Source organism: Rousettus aegyptiacus, unplaced genomic scaffold, assembly GCF_014176215.1.
Source record: "Rousettus aegyptiacus isolate mRouAeg1 unplaced genomic scaffold, mRouAeg1.p scaffold_m13_p_2, whole genome shotgun sequence".
Taxonomy (NCBI): Eukaryota; Metazoa; Chordata; class Mammalia; order Chiroptera; family Pteropodidae; genus Rousettus; species Rousettus aegyptiacus.
In genome coordinates this window covers 91684642-91710146 of record NW_023416295.1, presented here as the reverse complement: position 1 = coordinate 91710146, position 25505 = coordinate 91684642, and the positions used below count along the sequence as shown (strand labels likewise).

The 25505-nt window shown below is 37.5% G+C and overlaps 1 protein-coding gene across 1 annotated transcript in view; it reads left to right on the top strand.

The window, feature by feature from the left end:
• Positions 1-9476, top strand: part of PLEKHB2 (pleckstrin homology domain containing B2) — a 99502-nt gene extending 90026 nt beyond the window's left edge. Inside the window, exon 10 of the transcript XR_004955570.1 lies at positions 5641-9476. The gene's annotated coding sequence lies outside the window, so the exon portion shown is untranslated. The remainder of the gene's footprint in view (positions 1-5640) is intronic.
• The last annotated feature ends 16029 nt before the right edge of the window (positions 9477-25505 follow it).

Below are 25505 nucleotides of genomic sequence, written 5' to 3'. Positions count from 1 at the left end.
TGTATAATTAGAGTCAGGATTAAAATTAGAGTTCAAAGTAGCTATGCATATGGTTTGGGTTTAAATTAGAGTTTGGTTAGGTTTAGCATTCAGGCAAAGGCTAGAAGAGGGATATGGCTTGGGATAAGGTAATGTTTTAAGTAACTTTAGGATTGGGGTTTTTGTTAGGGTTAGATTTATAATTAGCTTTAAGTTTAGGGTTTGGGTTTGAAATAAGATTAGGGTTTCCTTAGAATTAAAGGAAAGGCTACATTTAGTGTTGGGCTTTAAGTTAATGTCAGGATTATGTTTAGAGTTCAGATTAGGTTTATAAGAGGTTTACATATTGTTTTGAGCTTCAGGTTTAATTTAAATGAGATCAAGAATTACTGTCAAGACTAGAGTTTAGGTTAGGTTAAGGTTAAGGTTAATGCTAAAATTTGAGATAGGTTTAGACTTAGAGTTTGAATTCAAATTAGCTTTGAAGTTAGCATTTGGATTTACATTAGGTTAGCATTTGAAGTTAGCATTTGGATTTACATTAGGTTCAGGGTTAGGAGTAGAGAAAGTGGTATGTTTAGGTTGAGGTTTTAAGTTAGGGTTAGATCAGATTTTCATTTAGGAGTAGAATTTGAGATAGGGTTATTGCTAGAGTCAGTGTAGGACCCGAGTTGAGTCTATAATCAGGTTTAGGGTTGATTTCAGGGTTAGAGTTACCTGTCAGGTGAGGGTTTGAGTTGAATATAGGATAGGGTTTCTTTAAGGTTAAGGTAAGAGCTACGTTAAGGGTTAGATTTAAGGTTAATGTTAGGGTTAGGTGTAGAGTTAGAGTTAAGTTTAAGATTAACTATAGAAATAGTTTTGAGTTTCAAATTTACTATAAATTAAGGTTAGGATAGGGAAGGACTAGAGTTACAATTAGGTTTAGGGTTTGGGTGTGGGTCAGGGTTAAGATGAAGCTTGGTGTTGAGGTTAAGGTTGAAATAAGCTTAGAGATCAGGATTAGTGTAAAATTATAACACTGGCTAGTGTGTAAGATAGGGTGAAGTTTTGGGTTAGGGTTAGATTTTGAAGTAAGTTTAGAATTAGGTTAGGAGATAGGTTAAGGTTGGAATGAATTTATGATTATGGTTAAAATTAGGGTTAGGGTTTAAGACAGTTGTGATGTTAGGGTTAAAGTTTTAAGGAGAATTTGGATTAGAATCAGCTAAGTTTACGGTGAGGTTTAAGGTTAGGATGAGGGCTCAGTTCAGCTTATGAGGTAAGTTTATAGTTAGGGTGAGGAAAAGGTTAGGGTTCAATTAATTCAAATAATGGTTAGGGCTAGCATTAGGATGAGCTTTGAAGTCAGGGTGTGAGTTTAAATTAGGGAGGCCTTCGGATTAGGGTAAGGACAAGTCTAGGGGTAGTATTAGGGTACTTTTGAGGTAGGCTATGGAATTGGGTTAGGATAGTGTTCACCTTAGGGCTAGGGTTGAGTTTACAATATAGTTAAAGTGATGGTTAGAGTTAGATTGCATTTTAGGCTGTGGGTTTTCACTATGGTTAGGGTTAGCAGTAGGGTTAGTGTTAGATTTAGATTTTAAGGGAGGGTTAGGGTTAGGGCTAGGGTTATAGGTAGCTGTGTGGTTGAAGTGTACTATGAATTGAAGTTTAGGGTTAGGGCTACTATTATGGCAAGGGCTGGATATGAGTTAGTGTTGGGATTAGTTTTTAGATGATTTAAAATTAGGATTAGGGTTGAATTTAAAATTAGGATTAAGGTTGGGGTTATATTTAAATTTGAGCTTAAGTTTTGCATTTTCCTAAGGGTTCTGGTTAGCATCCTATTTAGATTTGGGGTAAGGGCTATGTTTAAGATGAGGATTAGATTTTGGTTTAGGATATAGTTAAAGTAAGGCTTAGAGTTCAATATAGATATAGAATTCAGATTAGATTTAGGGTTAGTTTTGAGTCAGGCTTAGATATGAAGTTAGTTTTAAAAGTTAGGTTTATGGTTAGGGTTGAGTTTGCGCTTACTATTAGGATTAGAGTTAGCTTCCAGGATAGCATCTTTGTTTAACATAGGACTAGCTCTCAAGTTAGTGTGAGGCTTGGTAAAAATAGAGCTAAATTTAAAATAACAAGATTAGTGTTAGCTTTTGAGTGAGACTATAGTTAGGATTAGAATTACCTCAGAAGTTAGGGTTTAATGAAAATTAGAATTAAAGTGAGCATGTCGTGTATATACGCACATGGCTCAATGAGTTTCAGTTCCCTTCACCAAAACAACACTCTGATACACATCATTTTCAAGGATCGAGTTTGTTAAATATAAATTTTAAGGAAGGTCCACCCTTTTTGAAATGTTTTTCACTAATCCTAGAGTTTGCAAATAAAATACTGTATTTTGTAAGAGTGATCTGAATGCTTTTTGGAAAAGCACTAATGGCAAGACTCATGAACAGTCTTGTAACCTGCAGTAGAAAATGTGTTTAATTTCCATTAAGAAGAAAACCACAAATGTAGTGTGCTCAATCAAACTTTACTACATACTCTACAGATGAGAGGAATAGTCATACTCAGAGTCATCCTTTTCAGAACCCACTTTATTTAAGTGATAGCACAGTGTGCTAGTAACTAGTTGAAATATTTTGACCAGGTGGTAAGACACTGCAGGCATAGCAAATTTGTTGACCATTCATAAGGAGTTAATTTCCAGAAACAAATCTTTTAGACATTTGGGTCACAAACCTATGCTTTAGGGAATGTTTTTCATTTCCTTTCTAAAGAAAACTTGTGAGATACGAAGTTTGCAAGAATCTTTTTCATGATCTACAAACGATACATCAGTCAATTTAAAGGCAGTACTCCTCACATGACAGCAAGGGCTTTCGATCTCTTCAGCATTTACTCTCTGTGTAAAACCATTTTTGCACTATCCTACTTAGTACAAATTTAAAACATGTGAAATCTTAGTTTGCACTAAGCACTTTACACACTTGTAGGAACTGGAGAAGTAAAACGTCACTGACCTAAAGAGAGTTTGAGGACAGACTTAAAATACAACTGAAAACAATTCAGGTCACATACATAGCCATTGCATAACAGGATGTGTTTTGAGTACCGTGTCAAAAGGGAAGCCAGCTGAATATACTGTGTTCAAGACGATGGCTTTGCCTCCTGATTGTTGGTCAGTATGATCTACATTTTTTGATTAAGCACTCATTAAAACACAGATTTGGTGCTCACTGAGCATGTCAGTGCTTCATCTAAAACATCTTTGGGATACAGTGTTCAATATTCACATCCATTCGAAAATGCATTGACTCTTCATTTATGAAATTGTGATGTTGGTGACACAGCTGGCCAGCTAATTCTTATAAACAGAAATATTCCTAACCATGTTTAAATATGATACTTCATGAAAGACAATCGTGTTTGTTTCATTTGCTGTGTGCCTAACATAGGTTTAAAGTACTCCTTTAAGAAATGAAAGTAGGTTCTCAAACTTTTATTACTTGCATGTTCAAAGAATACGAGATTTAAAGGTGAAGACCAATGATCTGAAAAGTGTTTGCAACTAGTCTCTGAATAGTACTGATGAAAAGTCATGACACAAACTTAGCTACATTCATGACACAAAGTACTGGATTTCCATTCCACACAAGCACTAGGGAAATAAGGCATGCTAAAAACAAAAACAAAAACAAAAATAAAAATGTATATGTGCATAGAGGTAAGCGAGATGTTTATTCTCTAATGTTTGAGAGCAAATTTGGACTTCACAGTGTACATGACCATAATGCTCAAAATATTTCTGGAAATTGGAGTTATGGATGACATGCATCAGAATATGTGTTTCATGAAATTTGGTGAGAGAATGTCTTTGATATATATTGTTTGCAAGTACCATCTTCATGACAGACAGAGTGTACATCATACTAAACACCATACCATTCTTCTCATATGAAAGATTTTAGGTGTCTTTGGTATAGAAATGATCTTTCAAAGCTTTTTTTGCCTTACCTTGCTTGGTACACATTTACAATTTGTAAAATGGCAGGTTTCCCTAATCACTTTTCACACATGGTAGATGTTGCAAGAGTAAAAGCTCACTAAACTAATGGAAATTTTAAGTCACCTCTTAAAACAATGCTGCTAGCCATTCAAATCACCAGTTTAGCACTTGAGTTTGGAGCACAATGTCAAAACAGAAGCCTGTGAAATTGAAGTAGTCAAGAGAATGGGGGGGAAAAGAGTGCTCAAATCAAAAATGTATTGCACAAATTACAGGTAAGAACAGTTATCACTTCCTATGTATTATTCAGAGTGTGGCCTTAGACTTCGTAGTGTATACCAATACTAGCACCAAATCATTTACAGGACTTCTGGATTACAAAACATAGGCATTTGACAACATGTTTCCTTTCCATTTGCTGCAGACTGTCTCTAATGCATACAGTTTCCCTATCCCCTCTTCATAACGTCAAATGAACCATTGTATTGAAACAGCATACCACATTGTTTATCACAACGGTTTGAGGTCTCTTCAGTATATACACTCCCAAACCACTACTGCCTGATCCCAGTTGGTATGAATTTCCAACATGAAATCTGCCAGTTTTACCTAATCGCTTTTACACTTTGGAGATGTTGGAAGCATTGAAGGTTTCTTCACAAATGGCAGATTTCATGTCACCTTTTCGAACAATATTGCAGGCAATTCAAATTATTTATTTATCACTTGTCATATAGGAAGTGTTTGGAGCACCATGCCGAAACAGAAGGCTGTGGAATGGAATTGGCTATATTCAAAGCCTTGCCTCAAGCATTATTGGTCAGAGTGACCTAACCTCCAGATTAAACACACTTGGATCCCAGCTTTAAAACTCCACCAGTGTGTCATGGCCTCATCTGAAACATCTTTTGGATATGGCCTTCAATTTCCCATATGCATTCCACAACACAATTACTATTCTTTTATGAAACAACATTGCTGAGGACACAGGTTGCAAGCAACTCCTCACCAGAAAAATTTCTCATCGCATTCAACAGTAGTACTACATGCAAGACTGTGGCTTTCATTTTCCTCAGAAAAGGAACACTGTGCCAGAGAAGTGTTAAAGAGTTGCTTTTATAAACAACAAGCAAGCTTCCACTGTTTTAGTACCTGCTCATGCAGTCTGTGCAGATGGTACATTTAAGACCATGGATCTCTAAAGATTTCAACCAGCTCTTTGGTCCTAAAAACAGGTCACCTCATAAACAGAGCTGCAGTCATGTCAAACTGGGTTTGAATTTCACTCCAGTCAAGAACACTGGGGAAAAGAGCTTTCCAAATCAAAAATATATTACACAGATTGCAGGTAGGTACAATAATCGCTTCCTATGTACTGCTTGAGTGTTGCCTTAGATTTCACGGCATACCCCAATACTGGCATCAAATCATTTACTGGACATCTGGATTATATAACACAGGTATTTGCTACAGACTGTCTCTAAAAGATAGTTTTCCTGTCCCCTCTTCATGGCATCAACGTAACATTATGATTATCACAACAGTTTGAGGTCTCTTCAGCGTTTATACTCCCTTCCAAGCCATTGCTGTCTGATCTCCCTTAGTACAAATTTCCAACATGAAAACTGCCAGTTTTGACTAATCGCTTTCACACTTTATAGGTGTTGGAAGAGAAGAAGTTTGTTTCACAAATGGCATATTTTTAGTCACCTCCTGAAACAATACAGCAAGCAATTCAAGTCACCAACTCAGCACTTGGCAAAGAGGATGCATTTGGAGCACCATGCCAAACAGAAGCCTGTGGAATAGAAGTGGCTCAATTCAAAGCCTTTGCCTCAAGGATTATCAGTCAGAGTGATCTAACTTTCTGTAAACAAACTTGGATCCCAGGTTTAAGGCTCCACCAGTGTCTCGGTTCCTCATCTGAAATGTCTTTGAGAAACCACCTTCAATTTCCATATGCATTCTACAACACACATACTGTTCTTTGATAAAATGGCATTGCTGAGGTCACAGGTTGCAAGCAACTCCTTACCAGAAATAATTCTCATTGTGTTTGACAATGGTACTACAGGGAAAATTCAAAATCAAACTTTAACATGAACCCAATATCTAACCCTAAACCTCACCCTAATTTAAATTCAAACACTCACTTCTAATCACACTCAGACCATAACCTTACCCCTAACCTAAGTTCTAACCATAATGCTAACCCCAATCCTAATTCAGTGACTAAGTGTGACCAAAACTCTAACCCTAAACCTAAACCAAATCTCAATTTAAACCTAGACCCTGATCTCAAAGCTAACTCTTACCCTATTGCTATCATAAAGTCAGCTCTAACACTAATTTAAACCCAGAGACTAATCCAAAACGAACTGCAACCTGAACCTGAACTCTATAACAGGCGAAAGCTAGCACTAAATTTAACCCTAAACTTCAACCTATCCAAACCCTAGCTTTTACCCTAGGCTATACTTGAACAGTAACCCTATCCATTAATCCATCTCTAACCCTAACCTTAGTCTTAACTCGAAAATTAACACTATCCCTAACTCTCACCTTTAACCTAGCAATTACCTTTATCCTAATACTAACTCTGATTTCAACACTGATCCTCACCAAAAGCTCATTCTTACCCAAAACCCAACCTTGGTCATAGATTCAACCTTAACTCTAACCCTGTGTCCATCTCTATTACACATTTAAACCTAACCCTCACTCAAAAACTGGACCTGACCCTAATCCCTACCCTAAACCTAATTCTAACTCTAATCTTGATACTAATCTTAACCCTATTGGAAATCCTACTTTAAACCCAAAGCCTAACAGCAAAGCTAGGTCAAAACCTAACTCTATCCCTTAACTGGATCATAAACTTCATACAAAACATAACACAAACCCTAATTTAAATCCAACCCACACTACCAAGCTTGCTCTAACTCTAACATTCATTTAACCCCAACCTTAATCTCAACCCTAACCATAAACCTCACTCTAAGCAGAAAAACTAACACTAATACTAGCATAAGCTCTACCCTAACTATAGCCCTTACTCAACCATAAATTCTACCCAAACTATAACCTTAAAGCTAAGTCTAATTTTAATCCTAAAACTAACCTAATCATAAACAACTTCAAACCAAACCCTAACCCCAATACTAACACTAATGCTATGCCTAGCCTGCCTTATTTTTCTCCTAAACCTAACTTCGATCCTAACCCTAACCTGAGCTAAAGTTAACCCTAATCCTAGACTGAAACCTAATCATTAACTCAAATTTAACTTGATGAAAAACACAGATTTTAACCCCACCTCAAACCCCAACTCGAGGCCTAACTCTAACCCTAAACTCTATCCTAGAACAAAAAATAACCCTCAATGTAAGTCTAACTCTAACATTAACTAACCTTAACCCTAACTATAACTCTATCCTAAACTTACCTCTAACCTAACCCTGAACCTAAACTCAAATATAAACCTCAACTTAACCTATCCTCAGTTCTAATCCTAATCTCAACCAAAACCTTAAACCTGACATACACCCTACCTTAAGCACAAACTCTACCCTATAAACTAGCTACAACTCTAACCTTAATTCAAAACTCAAAATTTAACCTAAACATAACCCAAACCAGAACATCAATCAACCTCAAACTAACCACTACTCCTAATATTCACTCTTCCCCTAATACTAAACTAAAAAATAACCCTAACCCTAATCTCAAATCATGCCCAGCTCCAAGCATAATCTTATCCTGAACTCAGATTGTAACCTCTAACCTATTCCTAACCTTAACACTATCATGAAGCCAAATACTACTCTCAACCCCAATCCTTACCACATGCTAACAACCCCATAGCTAATAATCTTGACTCTAACTCCATCCTAAGCCTCAGTCCTAATTTTCACACTAACACTAACATTAATCTTACCCAATACAAATTCGAAATCTAGCTCCAAACCTAACCCTAGTACTAACTGCAGCACTGAACCTACCTCAAGCCTAAACCTAATGCCCAATATATACATAACTTTAACCCCAACTCTAACATCTATCCTACCCCTAGCCTTCACACTCACCCTAATCCAACCCTCAACCAAATCCTAACCCTAACCCTAATCCCAAAGTTAACCTCATCAGTCACTATAACCTTAATTCTATCCCTATTCTAGTAGCAACAAAAACTCTATCCCTGATACTAAGCCTAAACCTATATGACCCATCTAAACTCTAACATGAATCTTTAACCTTAAACCTAAACTCAAAACTAAACCAAATCCAAATCCAAACCAGAACTTCAAATTTATCATTCACCATAAATATAACATTGATCCAACCTCAGAGGTATACTTAAAATTATAGGTAAACCTAAGTGGTGTGTTTCTGATTAGTCAAAAAGATGTTTTCTCAGTTTTACATGCAAGTTACTTCCATATCACATTGTTCACCAAATTTGTCTCTCGCTAAAAAAAAATTAGACATAATCCCTAATCTTTGCGGTCTTTCCAAAAAATTTCAGAATGAAGGTTTACAACACAATACTACCACACCAAAATAGTACAAAAAGACTATTTAGAACGTGATTGAGTTAGAAAATGAAATTCAAACTCATCGGTTTGTTTCAGTATCTTTCTAGGAGGCCAATGAGAAATGTTCTTTACATCAGTGGCCTTACAGTGTTCAAACTCTTACACGTTGGGTAAAGTGTAAGTTAAACCGGGTGCTTATTTGTTGTAAACTCATACCATCCATGCAGAATACTATGACATAACTCTTCATCAGTAGCATTCTAACAGGCTAATTTAAAACACATTTGGATCAGTGGCCTGTGAATACTTTAGCTCCTGCTCATTGTACAAAGTATAAAGGAAAGTGTTGGACTGATCTTGTAATATATATGAAATGAGCTTCATCCAAGCTGTGTTTAGCATGATATTACATGATCGGTAATATATGTTTTCAAACTTGACATGCCATTGCTGTGCTTCTAACAAATTACGTATAAACAGCATTTCTTGAATTGGAAAATTGGACTCGCCATGTGTAGATACTAAACACATTCACTCATGCATAGTGGGGATTGTCTCCTAACCATAACAAATCTAACCATAACACTAACCATTACCCTATACAGAAACTCAAACATAAACCTAAGCCTAAACTTATATCTAACCTTAACCCAAAACCTAACCTTAACTCAGACCCTAAGAGAAGCCTCACCTTGACCTTAATTAAAGCTTAAACCTTGACTCTCAAAGCTAATGCTACCCTTAAATCTAATCAGAAACTTAACCCTGACCCAACCCTAAAACTAATCATGAACCTAGCCCTTACCTCAACCCCAAATCTAAGCCTAACCCAAATTTAAACTCAAGTGCTAAACTCAGAGCTAACTTTCACTGTAACCTTTATCCTAATTCTAATCCTAACCTCTATACAAAACCTACCACTAACCCATACTCTAACACAATGAAAACCTAACTCTACCCTTAAAACTAACCCTAAATCTAATTCTACCGAGGTTCTTAACTCTAATTCAAATGTCAACTGAACCCTGACCTTTTAATCCTAACCCTAAATCTGAACCTAAACACAAGTAGTACCCTCATTCTAACCCTAAACCTAAACACAACCCTAACCTCAGCCTTCATCCTAACCCTAACGGTAACCCTAACTTAAAACCTAGCTCCAAACTCAAAGTTGACACCAACAGTAACCGTAAGGTTAACCCCAATCATAAATACAACCCGAACCAGCACCATAACCATAATTCTAAACTTAAGTCTAAACCTGACCTTATCCCTATTCCTAAACCTAAACTGATACATAGCCTGTATGCTAAGCCTAGCTGGAAACCCCACCCTACAGACACCACAAACCTAACCTCAAAGCTAACTTGAAGGCTTACCTTAATTTTAACCCTAAACATAAACTCAACTCTACCCCAAATTCTAACTCTACACCTAACACTAATTGTAACTCAAAACTGAACCCTAACCCAACCTTAAACATTCCCTTAAGGCAAGCCCCTACCCTAATCTTAACCCAAACTCTGATCCTAAATTTAACAAAAACCTGTATCTAACCCTAAACACCAACTGAAGCCTGACCATAAACCGAACCATAACCATAGCACTTATTCTAATGGTAAACCTAATCAAAAGTTAATGTGAAACTTAGAGCTAACCCTAAACCTAACGCAAACCCTTTCCTGATCTCATTACCTATACTTTACCTTAAACTAAGCCATAAAAATCGCTATAAATGTACCCGTTACCCTCATCCTAACCTAACCCTAAAAATAATCTGAACCCAAATACTAATTCTAACTGAAAACTTAAAGTAAACCTAAACTTAATGCTACGCCTCACCATCAGCCTAGCCCTTACCTAATCCCTACCGTTAATCCAGATTCTAATTTAAACATAAACCTTAAACTCAGTGCTACCCATAACACCAATCCTATTTAAACCTAATCATCAACTGAAAATCAACTCTTAACAAAATCCTAATTCTAACAATAAATCTAACAATAACAATAAACCCTACCCCTAATATAGGCCTAGCCCTTTAAACCTAATAAAAATGATATTGAATACAAAACTGAAAACCTATAAACCTAATAAAAATGATACTGAATACAAAACTGAAAACCTATAAACCTAATAAAAATGATATTGAATACAAAACTGAAAACTATTCTCAAAGCTGAATCTAATCCTATCCTTAATCATAAAATCAACACGAACACTAACCTTAACCATATACTTGAAACTAAACATAATCACGGCCCTTATACTAACCCAAAATGATGCTAACCCTAACAGTAAACCAAAACCTAAGCCTAAACTTAAACTTTACTCAAATCCAAAAATTAACTCTAATGCAAAACTGAAACCTAAACTTGGTTTACAAATACAGCCTCTAAACCTAAGCCTCAAGGAAACAGAAAACTTAATCTGAAGCCTAATTTTAATCCTATCACAAACATAACGATAATCATTAAATCAAAAATACACTGACACCTAAACAAAACCTAACCCAAACATGTTACCCTAATCTTAACAAAAACACCAACGCTAAACAACAATAAACCCTAAACTCAAAACTAACTATAAACCTAAATGTGAGCCAAACCCAATTTATTAACTAAATGCTAAAATTTAGAAATATCCTATTTTGAGGCAGAGAGAGAGGGCGCGGGGGGTGGGGAGAGAGAGAGAGAGAGAGAGAGAGAGAGAGAGAGAGAGAGAGAGAGAAAGTTTTTTGAGGAGAAAGATTTGTCCTGGCTAAGCTGTTTTCTAAATAGTAAAAATTTTTCAATTTTAAATGATACACTCAAGTATCTTCCTATAAATTTTTGGCAAAAAATACTTTGAATTTAATCTGAAAGTAAAAAAGATGGGTGTCTGAGAATCCATGTATTTAAAAAAACAACAGCTTTTGGGAGCCAAAAACCCCCAGCACATATGATAGAGCCTCTGTTCATCCCTCTGGCGACCAACTCAAAGTTATGAGGAAAACAAGGAGCAGCAACAAGGGAAAATCTCCTGAGATGAGCAAGCCATATAACTAGGGAGAAATCTAAAAAAATCACCCTGTTTTATGTAAAGTCTTAATAGTGCCTTTTTTTTTCTTTTGTATAGATATTCAATCATGCTTGCTACTCTGTCTTAGTCCCTGTCAATGTTATCACCAGTTTTGGTAATGTTTGCTCAAATTCCACTGGGGCTTTGTAGTGTTTAGTCTTGGAGGATGTGGTAGAAGGGGCCATCTGGGTTGGAGGATGGGGTTGTGGCTCAGTCTCACGTATTGCAACTGTGGCTCATAATAATCAACTGTTGTTTTTCTACCATCCTTGCTTCTCTGCCATCCTCACTTCTTTATTTCTGCTCTGATGCCTAGGCACCGCTGCCAGCCATGCAGAGCTCACAGCTCTCCCAGGCAGGGTTGTTCAGGGAGCCTGCCACACCTTCTCTCTTCCCTCCCTTTCCAAAGGGAGCTCATGCTGCAATAAGAAGGTTCTTTGTTTGTCCTAGTCTATTGCCTAACTACTGGGGTTCTGACTTGTAGTAGTTCTTATGTACAGGTCCTATGCTCAGACATTCTGGTGTGCAGTTTGGTTGATTTTGTTGAGTTTTAGATGTTCAGCTTATTGTTTCAAGGGGAGCTATCTGAGGATGTCTCTCACTCTGCCATGTTTCTGATGTCACTCTATATTTTCTTTTATTTCTACCCTTGATTTAGGTAGATACTGTTTCCCAGGTGATATTAGTTTCAGGTTCATGATTCACTAAAGCCAGTGACATGCCTTCCAAAGAGTTTGCCACCCAGAGTCGGTAATCATCTCTCACCCAGCCAACCTCACAATATAAATCACAGGATCCCCTCTCTTGTTTCACTTGTCTCTCAAACCCATGCCAATGAAATATTGACGTGACACATGTGGTAAAAAGGAGATGAAATATGCACACACTCATCAAAACATTGACCCCCACAAAAGACACATGGTCCACACATGCAGATTTGCATGCACACTTAAGCACACATACAGTATCCACATATCCTGACACAAATGGGAAACCACACCCCAATTCCCTTTGAAATGTCCACATAGATAAATAAGGAGAGACACACATGCATAGGTACATGCATGGATGGACTTATCCATGTATCACTCCTTCACCCAAACACAAAACGGGCAGTGAAAACACTCAGACAAGAACTTCTCTGACTCAGAGTCCAAGAAACTTAAGGACATGGCACGAGTCCACAGAATCAGCAACAAGACAGGCCAAATAGGTGGGCCATAGCTGACCATGACTGAAAAAGGCACATCAAGAACCCCAAAATAAAGCAAGCATCACAGACAGGCCCTTGAGCCACACTGGGACTTGGCCTTCAGCTGCAAGACTGAAAGAAACCTGAAGGAAAAATGAAATGAACTAGTTGAAAAATTACAAGGAATGGAATGGAACAGGGTGTGAAGGTGGAAGCTGAGAGTAGAAGGCAAATGGAATGAGGGAGTTAGGAAAAACAACAGGGTTTGAGGCTGATGATTAGACACAGCAAAAGGCTGGGGAGGGGAGAGTCCAAAGCCTGGCTGGAATCAACAGCATGACAACAGCTGTGGAGGTCACATGGGGCTCCCTCTGGTGGTGACAGGTGGCTCTGATTCTGATGTGGATTCTACCCTTAACCTGTGCAGGCCAGCAGACAGAAAGAAGGTCATGCCATCAGATTGCAGCACATGAAGTTCAACCAAAGGATCTAGGACAGTGGTGTGGGCATCAGTCCATTTGGGCAGAAATCGTGGATTAAATTCTTGGACTTTCTGAAATGGAAATCCTTGATTGAAGCATGGATGGAGTCCAAGTTTATGTCGATTTTAGGTACACGAAGTCATTATCTGATAGTTACAAACTCCTTAACGTGTTCACTACAAAGAGATCAGCCATAATCTACCATCCAGCAAACTCTAACAATAGGACAAAGATGATCTCCCTCACTTTTGATACCCTTCCTTCAGACCAGGTCTAGCCCAATGTTTATAGGACTCTGAGGAAAAATATATGAAACACTCACATACTCATCTGATACACCCAAAGGACACGTTATGCTTACATGTTCATTTACACTTGCAGTTTAGAAAAGACACCAAAAGCCCACATCACTGAACACCCAAAAATGTACCTGGACACTCAAGACATTTTCACACAAACACGCATGCACATACTTGCAGACATTCACACATCTTCACCTGCCTGAACATCCATAGGCCTGCATTCCTCTCACTCACACATACACAAAAACACACAGAGTGGTACCAGGCATACCCAGCATGGCATTTATTTGAACTCAGTTACCCTGACAGTTAAGTACATGGCACAGCTCCATAACTCCCACTGTAGGAAGTGCCAATGAGGCAGACCATGGCTGTCCTTGTTTGATCCAGACACAGAAAGACACCAAAAGTAACATGAGCATCCCAGCCAGGTCCTTGAGGACACTTAGTTTTCCACTTCAGAGCTGCTGCAGGCCTGGGCCATCCACACTCTCCTCAGCCCCCTGATATGCCTTGCTGAAGGATGAAAAGATGTGTGCCTGTCAATATGGCTGGGGAAGGACGTGTGGTCTTGCTTTCTGAGCTACTTGCCAGGTTGAATAAGACATCACCAAACTTCATGTCTGCGGAATCCAGTCCCTGGATGCCCCACTCTGGCAAGGTAGTGGGCACGTAGGCAGGCCTGTTCCCAGAAGTTGCATGCTTTCATGGGTCCCATAGGCCTCCTATAGGGGGTAAGAGTGTCTCAAATGAGGATGTGGGATGGGGAAAACCGCCAGAAGTGGGCTGTAATATAGGTTGGATGAGGAACATAGGAGTGGTGGTTGGAGGGATGAAGCTGGGAGAAAGCGTGAGTGGAGGAATGTAGAACTGCAAGCGAGAGTCAAATAAACCTGAAGGAAAAGGGACATGGCCTTCTGGAAAGTTCACATGAGTTGGAATGGGATTGGGCATGAAGATTGAAGCTGAGAGAAGAAGGTAAATAGAATGAGGAAGTCAGGTAAAAGAACAGGACTTGAGGGTGATGGTTAGACACAGCAAAAGGCTAGGGAGGGGAGAATCCATGGCCTGGCTGGCATCAAGCGCATGCACAACAGCTGTGATTAATTGCTAGATAGTCCTCCCTACTAGGAGCATTAATTGGGCAACTCACCTGAGCCAGTCCAAGGGCCAGGGAGGCTTATTTGATGTCAACTTGCCCCTGCCTGGCCATAGCTCCCCTCTGGAACAGAAGTGGCTGGCTACCCCGCAGGTCCTCTGGTGTCTGACCAGGTGCTGATTGCCCAGGTGGAGGCAGGGCAGTCACTCCCAGATACACTAATGTCAGGACATTGGCAAGCTTGGCCCCCAGGGCCGAAGAGATCTCCCAGTTAGCTCTTGGCCTAGGTCTTCCATTACACATGGTTTCTTCCTCCATGCTGACATTGAGGTGGGAAACCAGTGATAAGGGCACTGTTGGAGCCATGTGCAGAGGGCTTCATTCAACAGCCAAGGTTGCATTTGTATGTCCTGAACATCAAAGGAGTGCTCAGTATTCCTGCCTACAGCTGAGACTCCATCAATACCACTTGTTGCTATGGCCTCCCACTACTGAGTTGCACCACCTCTGCCCCAGCCTCAGCCCTGGCCAGATGAGAGGAACAGGGTGTGTACTTTCCACTGGCCCTGGGGTTCCTGGAGACCACACAAGAGCCAAGGCTCAGGACTTCTGCCTGGCCTCTTACCAGATGGCCGGCTATTAGCTGCTGGTCTACTGGGAGGACTGCCTCACCTGCCTTGCATCGAACAGTTTCTCCACTCAAGTTGTGTCTGCATCTTCAATCTCTTGGCCTGAATGCCACAGGCTGACTCCTTTGGCCCAGTGGCTTGTATGGCCACCCATCATTAGTCCAAAAACAGCTGTCGCCAAATGCCATGGGAATTTAGGGGCTGAGTTTTCCTGGAACTCCAGCCTCTGCCACTTACCAGCTGAACACCTCACATTAATATGCCATGACCCTGGCCCTTTCAACTGGTCCCTCGGCCTGCCAAGGTCAGGGAAAGAGGTCACTGAAAGAAAAAGGGCCTTTCTGGGTGTATTCCCATGTGGACCTGGAAGAGAGGGCAAGACATAAAGAAGCAAAACAAACCAAAGTGAATTCTGAGGCTCAGACAACTGACTGGAACTTACCAGAGACTCAGGGCAGCAGGAGGAAAATGACAAGTATAAAGAGGGTCAGCACCAGACCCTCTTTAGACTAAATTGCCCTTGGCTAGGGACTTAGCACACCTGACAATTTCCTGAGCTTCTAAAGTCACATCTTTTGCTTAGGTTTTATTTGGTCAAAATGACACCACAGCAGGCTTTGGGGCACCAACACTGAGTTGAGCTTTCTGGTGATGAAAGAACTGTGGATAAATTGGATCGATGTGTGGATGTGATGGGATGGTTTTCTGCTGAGTCACAGAGATGGTGGCAAAGGACATTGGTGGAACGTGATAGGAAGTTGAAAATGGCAGTCCAGATGCATGATCATTTCATGGGAACATGTTGAACACGTGAATCCTCTGATCGGAAAAGGAAATGAACTCAAAACGAGGGGGTTTGACTCTCAGTGAGAAGTCAGCTTCTCAAAGCCAGAGGTGTAACAGCAACATACTTTTTAGATTGGATGGGCAAGAATGCAGACATGAAAAGAAACTTGTGATGCAGACATGATGCTCCTTTCCTCAATATCGGACCAACAAATGAAGCCTTGTGGAGAAATGAACACTCTCATTGAGGATAACGAGTATTGAAGAGGCACTGGTCTCTAGGATTTGGGTGAAAATGTGGCTCTTGCAACCGAGTCAGTTCCCAAGACATGGAAATTCATGCCCTGTCAGGGTTTTTGCCTCTGTCTGAAACTCTGCTCTGATTCCTCCTGGAAACAATCCCGAATCCATAAGGAACAATCCAGGATGCTCTGATTCTGTGAGGCAAAGCCTTGTAAGTGGTTCAAGGGCAAATGATAGATGAGTATGAGATGAGACTGGGTGTGTTGGAGTGTGAAAGGGGCCAAGGGTATCAATTGTGTGGTGATGGGTGATACAGAGTCTTCCTGCCCACAGCTGATGCATTGGGAATGGTGGTATCGCACGGCAGGACACTAGAAATGTTGGTCATCTCAGAAACCATGTTCCCACAATCACCTGAAATTCCCCAAAACTGTATGAGATCAAGGTGAGGATGAAGCTCGAGGTTACCTCAGAGCTAAGGAAAACTTCTGTACTCACAATGTAGAAAAGCATGTGAGAAGAGCCACAGCCAGGCCCCCTCGTCAGCCTCCGGGGCCCTAGACCAAGCTTTGGCCTCAGGTGGACTGGGCCTCCTTTGGCTCCAAAGGCCGGGCAGGGCTTCCTCCTTTTGGTGACAAGTGTCTCTAGTTCTGATGTGGAATCTGCCCTTAGCCTGGGCAGGCCAGAAAGCAGGAACAGGCTGTGCGACCCCCAGTGGCTGTCAGAATCCAACACATGAAGCTCCAGCTGCATGATTCCGGCTGTGGTTTGGGCATAGGTCCGTATGGGCAGAATTCTTGAATTAAATTCTTGGTATGTTTGAAATGGAGATTCTGGATTGAAGCATGTACAGACTCCAAGTTTCTATCGATTTCAGGTCCATGAGATGAACAGATAGTTACACACCTCCTGATGCGTTCCCCCCAGAGTCCAGCCATCATCCGCCACCCAGCAAACTCTCATAACAGGACTAAGATGACGCCCCTCCCTTTTGATACCTTTCCCTTTACCAGGCCCAGCCCAATATTTACAGGCCTCTTTGGGGAAAATTATATGAAACACTTACACACTCATCTGAACATTGGTACATGCAAAGGACACTTTATGCTCACATGCTTATTTGCACTCACACTTTAGTAAAGGCACCGAACGCCCACATCATTAAACACCTGAAAACATACCCAGACTCAAGAAATTGTTAAACAAGCACACACATGCCAACATTCATGCATTTCCACCTGCTAGGATATCCACACACCCGCTTCTCTCTTTCCCTCTTTCTCCCTCTTTCTCTCTTTCACACACACACACACACACACACACACACACACTCTGTACATACACACACACTCACACACACAAGGGTACCAAACATACCCAGCATGGCGCTTATTTGAACTTAGTTACCCTGACATTTATACACTTGGCACAGCTCCACAACTCCCACATGAGGAAAGGCCAACAAGGCAGCTGTGGAGAAATGCACGGAAAGCTGTAATGCTGACTCCATGTTCCTTTCCTCAATATTTTATAAAAAGCATAACTTTTTAGAAAAATGAACCTTTTCATTGAGGACAAAGGGTACTTGGGAAGCACACATTATTTTAACAGTTTTTGGAAAAATTTTTATCTTTGTAAAATTGTACCCCAAGTTAAATCTTGTCTTCAGAGTGAATTCCATAATCTAGGTTAAATAAGTTTATTCTTGTGATGTCCAGCTTCTGAAATAGTATTACAGAAGACACATAATTTTGAAAGTAATATTTTTTAAAATAAACATCAGAATTCTTTTTGACATAATATAGTTTATCAAGAAAGTGGTAAATCATAAAAACTATTTTATTAATAAATAATATACAGTCATCACATTTTAAGATTAAAGGTTTTCTTGAGTTTATGCTATTTGAACAATTTCTGCTATTTATTCAGTATAGACTAGGTTTTATATGTTTCTTTGTTTTTAAAAGTGTTTATGTCAAAGTGTGTTAAAGCATCAACTTCCAATTTTGTCCTCCAGACTAAGTATTTCTGCCCTATAATCCTGCCTACAATTAATTCATTGGAAAAATTAATTTGTTTTTATTGCAAGTCAATTAACTTTTTGCTACTGATGTGACTGAATTTAACACTTTCAAATAAGTGTCAGTGCATATAAAGGCACATGTTTTCACTGTAGGCACTAGTGGAATTGTGAAAAGAGTTATCATTGGAAAGATGTTGTATCATATTCTTGCTTTACTGGTAGTTTTTTATCATAGAGTTATTAACTCAGTTCCTTGAGTTTCCTCATCTGATAAATAAAAATAATAACATCTACCTGGCAGGATTATTCTGAAGATTAAATGAAAATATATGTATCGTACACTAGTACAATGTCTACCACCTGGTATGCAGTGCTCCCTCTTCTGGAACTAGGCAGTCCAGTGATTTAAAATATACATAGTAAAATTATTCTTTATTTTTTCTTGTTAATAAGTTTTTTAACTTGAATTTTTATTACTCTTTAAGTTGGTGGTTATTGCTTTTGATGATGATGAGCTGTGATGTCCAGCAGTGCCACAGTGAAAATTCTTGTCTTACATCCTGGAGAAATTCCATATGTCACACAAGAGTAATATAGATATTGATTCTTATCAGGTTTTATAATGCATGAAGGTTTTGTTTTGTTTTGGTCTTTAAAAATTGATGCGATATCAATTTATCAATGAGGTAGACTTCCAATTCTAGTTTAAACTTTCTTAAGTTAACATATTTATTTTAAAAGTTAATATAGTTAAAATAACAATATTTTGTAAGGAATATCAGTTTTAGTAATGCTTTGATGAATAATGGATCCATTAAAATGATAAAAACAAGCTTTGAAAAATACAACATTATGTTTTTGGGGTTAAAATGCAACTTACTAATGATCTCAATGGTGAGAAGTAGACATTTAGTTTCTTACCAAATACTCTATATTTTCTAATTTTTAACACATATCTGAAGTGATATTTTCAAAAAAAAAAAACCAGTGTTACACACGTCCATTGAAAGATGACTGGATAAAGAAGATGTGGTACATATATATATGGCGGAATATTACTCGGTCATGAATAATGAAATTTTACCATATGCGACAACATGGATGGATTGGCATATATTATATAGTATAGCTATAGAGTTAATATGCACACTCTCTTAGTCAGATCAGGCTGCCATAACAGCATATTACAGACTGGGTGTCTTATACAGCAATCATTTATTTTCTCACTTTTCCGAAGACTGGAAATCTGAGATGAGGGTGCTTGCATGGTCAGATTCTGGTGAGACTCTCTTCCAGGTTTACAGAACACTGCCTTCTCACTTGTCCTCACTTAGAGGAAAGTGAGAGAGAGCAAGCAAGGCGTCTGATGTTTCTTCTTGTAAGAGCAGTCATCCCAAGATAAGGGCCCCACTCTCCTGCTCATCTAAACCTAACTCCCTGCTAAAGGTCCATCTTCAAATATTGTTCCATTGAAGGTTAGGGTTTCAATGTACAAATTTTAAGGGGAAACAGTTCAGTACATGGTGTGTGTGTGTGTGTGTGTGTGTGTGTGTGTGTGTGTGTTTAAGGAGTAAAGAAGTCATTGGAAAATAATGAAATAAAAATTTCTGTTTTTACAATTGCTTCATAGGTGGTATAAATGACCGAAAGATTTAGAATGCTCTCCTGAAAACAAAGTAGAATTTTCTTTCACGATTGTTTCATTTTTGTCTCCAAGTTAAATCATTAGTGTACTTTTATTAGTATGTTAGGACTCACAGGAGATAGTTTCCTCACAATGATTTACTTGTTCTGGCCATATCATTAAAAGGCAGCCAGTCATTGTATTCCAGAGGTTTTCAAACATGGGTGGAAATGAAGAACTCTCTGAAAAATACAGTATATGGTGAAAAACAATAACAGACTCTCACTGTACTGAGGAAGCATGTTGGAGAAACATTTAACAGTGTCTGAACATGGTCAGCATAGATTTGAACTGCATTTCAAAGGAAAGTAGAGTTCAGCCACTCCCCCAAAATGTGGAAGGATGTTGCACACTAAAGACTCAGTATATACAGAATTATAAATAAAGAATATGGGAGAATGTATTCATTACAGAATATTTTAGTAATTTAGTCTACCTAAAGCTAAATTGGAAGTTATACAACAATACTAATTGAGACTCAAGAAAAATGATTTCATATAATAGACTACTTTATCATATTCTAGAATTTAGATTTCAATCCTCTGATAATTTTTAAAAGCTATCTGAGACTTTCCAGTTAGAACAGGGGCTAAGGTACTGTGGAAGGAGGTAGGTGATGCATCTGGGAACATTTAGTATATTCAACCAACTAGTTTTCTCCTTTTATAAAATGTCGTCTCTATAATATCTAAGCACTAAATTAAATTATGTAATATAAATATAACAAATTCCTACATAACACATATGTGAGACATTGAGATGTAAACTATATTTAAAACAATAAGAATTATTGGTAATCTCTTTTTAAGGCTATTTTCTTCATCATATATATTATTACCTAATCCCTTCCTTTTTTGTTGACATGGTAACCTGCGGACTCCAATTCTTTGCTATGGAACATACAGTTTTCTACTTTTTGAGAACTTCCTTGAATGTCTTCATTTTGGTCTTCTCAAGATCCAAGATGGATGAAAACTCACTTGTGTTTCTCACCAACTTATCTAGGAGATACTCACAAAAAATGTACTTACTATTTGAGGTGGGTCTAAAACTTCCTCACAATTTCAGCCCAATAAAATTCTCCAAAACTTCTCACCCCATGTCTAGTCATTCCTTGGAAGTCTAAAGAGAAGAAAAAGATGGTGCAGAACACCTTCCCTTTAAATAAACTCAACCAATTGTGTGCCTTTTTTCTGGGCTTTCATTTGGAGCTCATTCCCTTACTAATAGAAGTATGCCTCAAGTCTTCCCTATCATATTACTCATTAACTTTTCTAGCTAAAGCATGTGGCACTAAGCCACAGGTCTTAGATATCATCAGGGCATTGCTCCTTTAGCTTTCTTTTCTTTTTTTAAAATTGTTTTTATTTACTGCCATCTTTCAAAAAATAATTTTTGTCAATGAATAATTTACCATATCTTACCTTCTCTGTATAGAACTACCTCTGCAAATAGATTCTATTAATAAAATTGTTAACTTAAAGAAGAAACAACTAGTCAATTTTTCAGTTCTAAAATTAATAGCAGTCATTTGAGCACATGGGGAAGAATTTTTGAAATTCCATGAGAACGTTTCTAACAATTGCAAACAGTGCCCTGACTGTCTCAGTTCATTTCTCATTCTAATACAACACGTAAAGGCAATTTGTTAATTCCACTGCACCCTGCAGTTTATGAAAAAAATTCTATGTTAAGAATTAATAGAATTGCCATAATGGGTCAGTAGTACTTAAATAATGAACAGGATTGTTTTGTTTTCTCTAAGGAACTCAGAGATTTGGATAAGAAAAAAGTCACATTAAGTATTGGCAGAAGTTAATACTTTTTGAATAAATGCAAATAACTAAATGTGTATGTAAGCTTAAATTTGACCTAAAACATGGAATGAACTATTACAAAAAAACTAAGGCTGATGATTATCTTCATCATCAATCATCTCTTTATCATTTATCATTTATCGTGCTTTCAAAGATTTTTAGAGAAGTACATAGTAGAGAGTTCCTAGGCCTCCTAATTGATTTCCTCTTACTCCTGGGCATACAGTTAGACTACATTTCCTAACCTCACTTGCTAAATGGAGCCATGCGACTGAATTACGGCCAATAAAATGCTGAACACTATATTATGCATCATTTCCTGATCTGACTTAAATTTTTCCCCTATTGGATATGTGAAATGGGAAAAAACTCAGGAACGTTTGGGAGCCATATGTTGACAACTGTAGAAATATAATATAAAAAGAGTGTAGGCATTTGAGTCACAGCTTGGAGAATAGCTACCTAACTAGATATGCCCTCAATGAACTGCTATATGAGCAAGAAATTTATGGGGTTATCTACCATATTAGCTAATATCATTTCAACTAACATAGTTTGTCAACATTTTATTAGTATAAAACAACTAATTACATAATAATTATGTTATAAACTTTTCTCATTATATTGCAATATTTCCCAGTTTGGGAAATATTCATGATAGAATATTTTTATGTATATTATACATAAAGGGAAAAGGGGCAGAAGTCTACATTCAGAGTTATATTTATATAATGTTAAACTATGTTTGACAAAATACTTATACTATTTTAGATTGCTGTGATGGCCAAACACAGATACTTTCCTTAATAGAAAAGAAAAAGAAAAAAAAGTCTCCTTTCCTATATTTTTTTAAAATCCATTTCCTACCTCAGCTAGATGCACATAACTTCCAGAGATTTCAAACTCTGTTATTAATCCCTGATTATCAGGGTGATTCCTTGTGTTGAAGTTGAAGGATGGCAGAATATATTATACATAATCATGCTACTTTGCTGTAAGGATTATTTGAGCTGAAAGCACTTAAAAAGCAAAATGTGCAAGTGGGCATTCTGATCTCCCCTTTTCTTCCTGGAAACAGGAGATAAAAACTCCTGTGTGAAAGATGCCCTTCCTGCACAAGGAGAAAAAGATTTTTAACAGGGAGTCAAAGCCAAGAGAAATCTATACAAACAGGCCTTGTTAAAAAATTTTTACCTCCCGTTAGCCTTCCTACACAGTTTACTTATTTTCTACAGCCCTTTCTTTCTCTTTGTACAGTTTAATATGTAAGCATGTAGGTTCTGTCATTCCTTTTGGTCTTCATTTCCTTATGAGGGCTCCCATGGCATGTAAAATTCATATAACTATGTATGCTGTCGCCTGTCCATCTATCTGATTACACAATTTAAGTCTAGCCAAAAACCCCTAAAAGAATAGTAGTAAATGTTTACCTCCCATACAAAACTGTCAGGTAGAAAAACTTTTGCTTCATGTAATCAAATTTTGGGGAACACAAATTTATAATGTAAGATTTCTGTTCTTTATAGGGTGTGGGATGAGGATGCCCATGAGTCACAAATGGAGGGCAGTCATCCAAGATAAGTAGCATTGTGCACTAAAGTTTGGTATTTACAACTCAGGAATGTCTTGATTTCAATACTGACGTTTCTGAATTCCTTAGAAAAACCTAGTTTTCAACATATGACTAAGTATTAAAGAGAGGTTCTAAAGTATTCATTTAATTTAGAATTTTGAACTAGATTCTTAACCTAAACCCCGCCCTTGACTCAATAATCTTTTTTTTTTGCAATAGCCAGTCATTAAATCTTTAAATCTCAAAATGAAATGATTAGTTAGGTTAGATTAGGCTGCTTCAAAAAGAAATCTTTAAATTTCAACGATTTAAAGAATAAAGAAAAAGTATATTGGGCTCATGCGACAGTCTAAAATATTGGGCTCATGCGACAGTCTAAAATGAGCATTTAGGCTTGATCATGGTTCCTCTGCATGCTGTTCTTCCAAGTAATCATTCAAGGACTTGGGCCAACTTACTACCTTCCAACTTAAGCATTCCATTTCAAAATAACTTCAATCATTGCCGGTTCAATCCATGGAAAGGGAAAAGGGTCAGAAGTCGACATCCAGAGTTTTCCACTCAAGTGCGTTGAAAGTTGCAAATTTTTATATCAGCTCACATTTACCTTGAAAATGCAGGTGAATGTCCACACTTGGCTTGGAAAAGGCAGTGGAATGCTATTCTTTGTTAGACAGCTATGACTAAGTTTCACCTCTAGTAATTAGGAAAAAGGAAAGTGTTGTTTGTGGAGAACTAGCATATTAAATGTGCAATTTTAGACATATTATAGATTTTGATTGCTGTAGATAGTCTAAAATAAGTTGGTTTCTATTAAGAATATACTATTGGGTACATGAAGTAATGGTATAATAGTACAGAAACATTTTTAAAAGTAAATTAAGGAAATAGAATATATTCTTCTTCAAATAAAAAGAGAATTAGTACTTTTTTTCTTATGAATTCAAAACAAATATAATATGAACGTTTCTGGATGTTTTAAGTCATCTCAAATTATTTCAGCTTATCAAATCTTGATATCACATATTCCAAACTAAACTTTCCTGGACTTTAAGCTAAAGTTTGGCTATTTGATTAAAATGTATTGCTTTTCCCATTTTCCAGAAAAGTCTAATCATCTTCATCACAAAAGTAAAAGAAAAAAAAGTGAAAAATAAAGCATGGCAGAGTGTAAATAAGAGTTATGAGATATAAACTAGATTTGTGGAAGCTATCAAAAAGACTTAAAAGATGGCATTTACTATTTGGCAAATCATTTTCCAAAGTACCTGTTCTATCAAAACAGAGAAACAAAATACACTATCTTTTTTTATAAAATTAAAAACATTTAAGCATTGAACTATTGATTCTTGGTTGCTGGAATATAGCAACATACCTTTCATTATGTTTTCTAGAATTATAATCAACATTATAGTAAATATTTTAATATTCACTAAAAAAGAAAAACCTATTGAGTTGCCAGCTAACTTTTTTGTGACAGATAATTAGTAGGTTAGCTTACTAAAGCAAAAGTAGCAATACAACAGAAAATCAAAACTTCATTTGACTAAATTATTATGTCTGTTTTCATATTTAAAAACTTCCTTTCTGCTAATGGTTCTTTGATAAATAAATAAATACATACATACATACATACATACATACATACATACATAAATAAATAATGAAGTTGGTAAAATTAGTCAAGGATTTTACAGAGAACACTCTAAATATTAAATGAACGAATTAACTTGTCCAGATTAGAACAGAAATTTGTGACATTATTTTTCCTGTTTATAATTTATAATTTATGATAATTTATAATATTTTATGTGTGGAGGAAAAATATTTGATTTTCGTTTTTTCTCAAATCCCGTGCACTAAATTTGCTTCCTGATGGTCTGGCTTCGAGGAATTTTTCTGAGTAGGAGGAATCTCATAATGGGAAAGCAGTTTGTCCCATACAGATATGTTTACTTTTATAATAGCCAGATTTACAGTAATTCTTAAGATAAGTAAGAACTTGATTTTTTGGTCCCTATGGCAGTTGTATTACTTAGACTCTTTTTGTTAATTTCACGACCACTTCTAATCAGTCTTTACTTGAGCCATTTAATTAAGT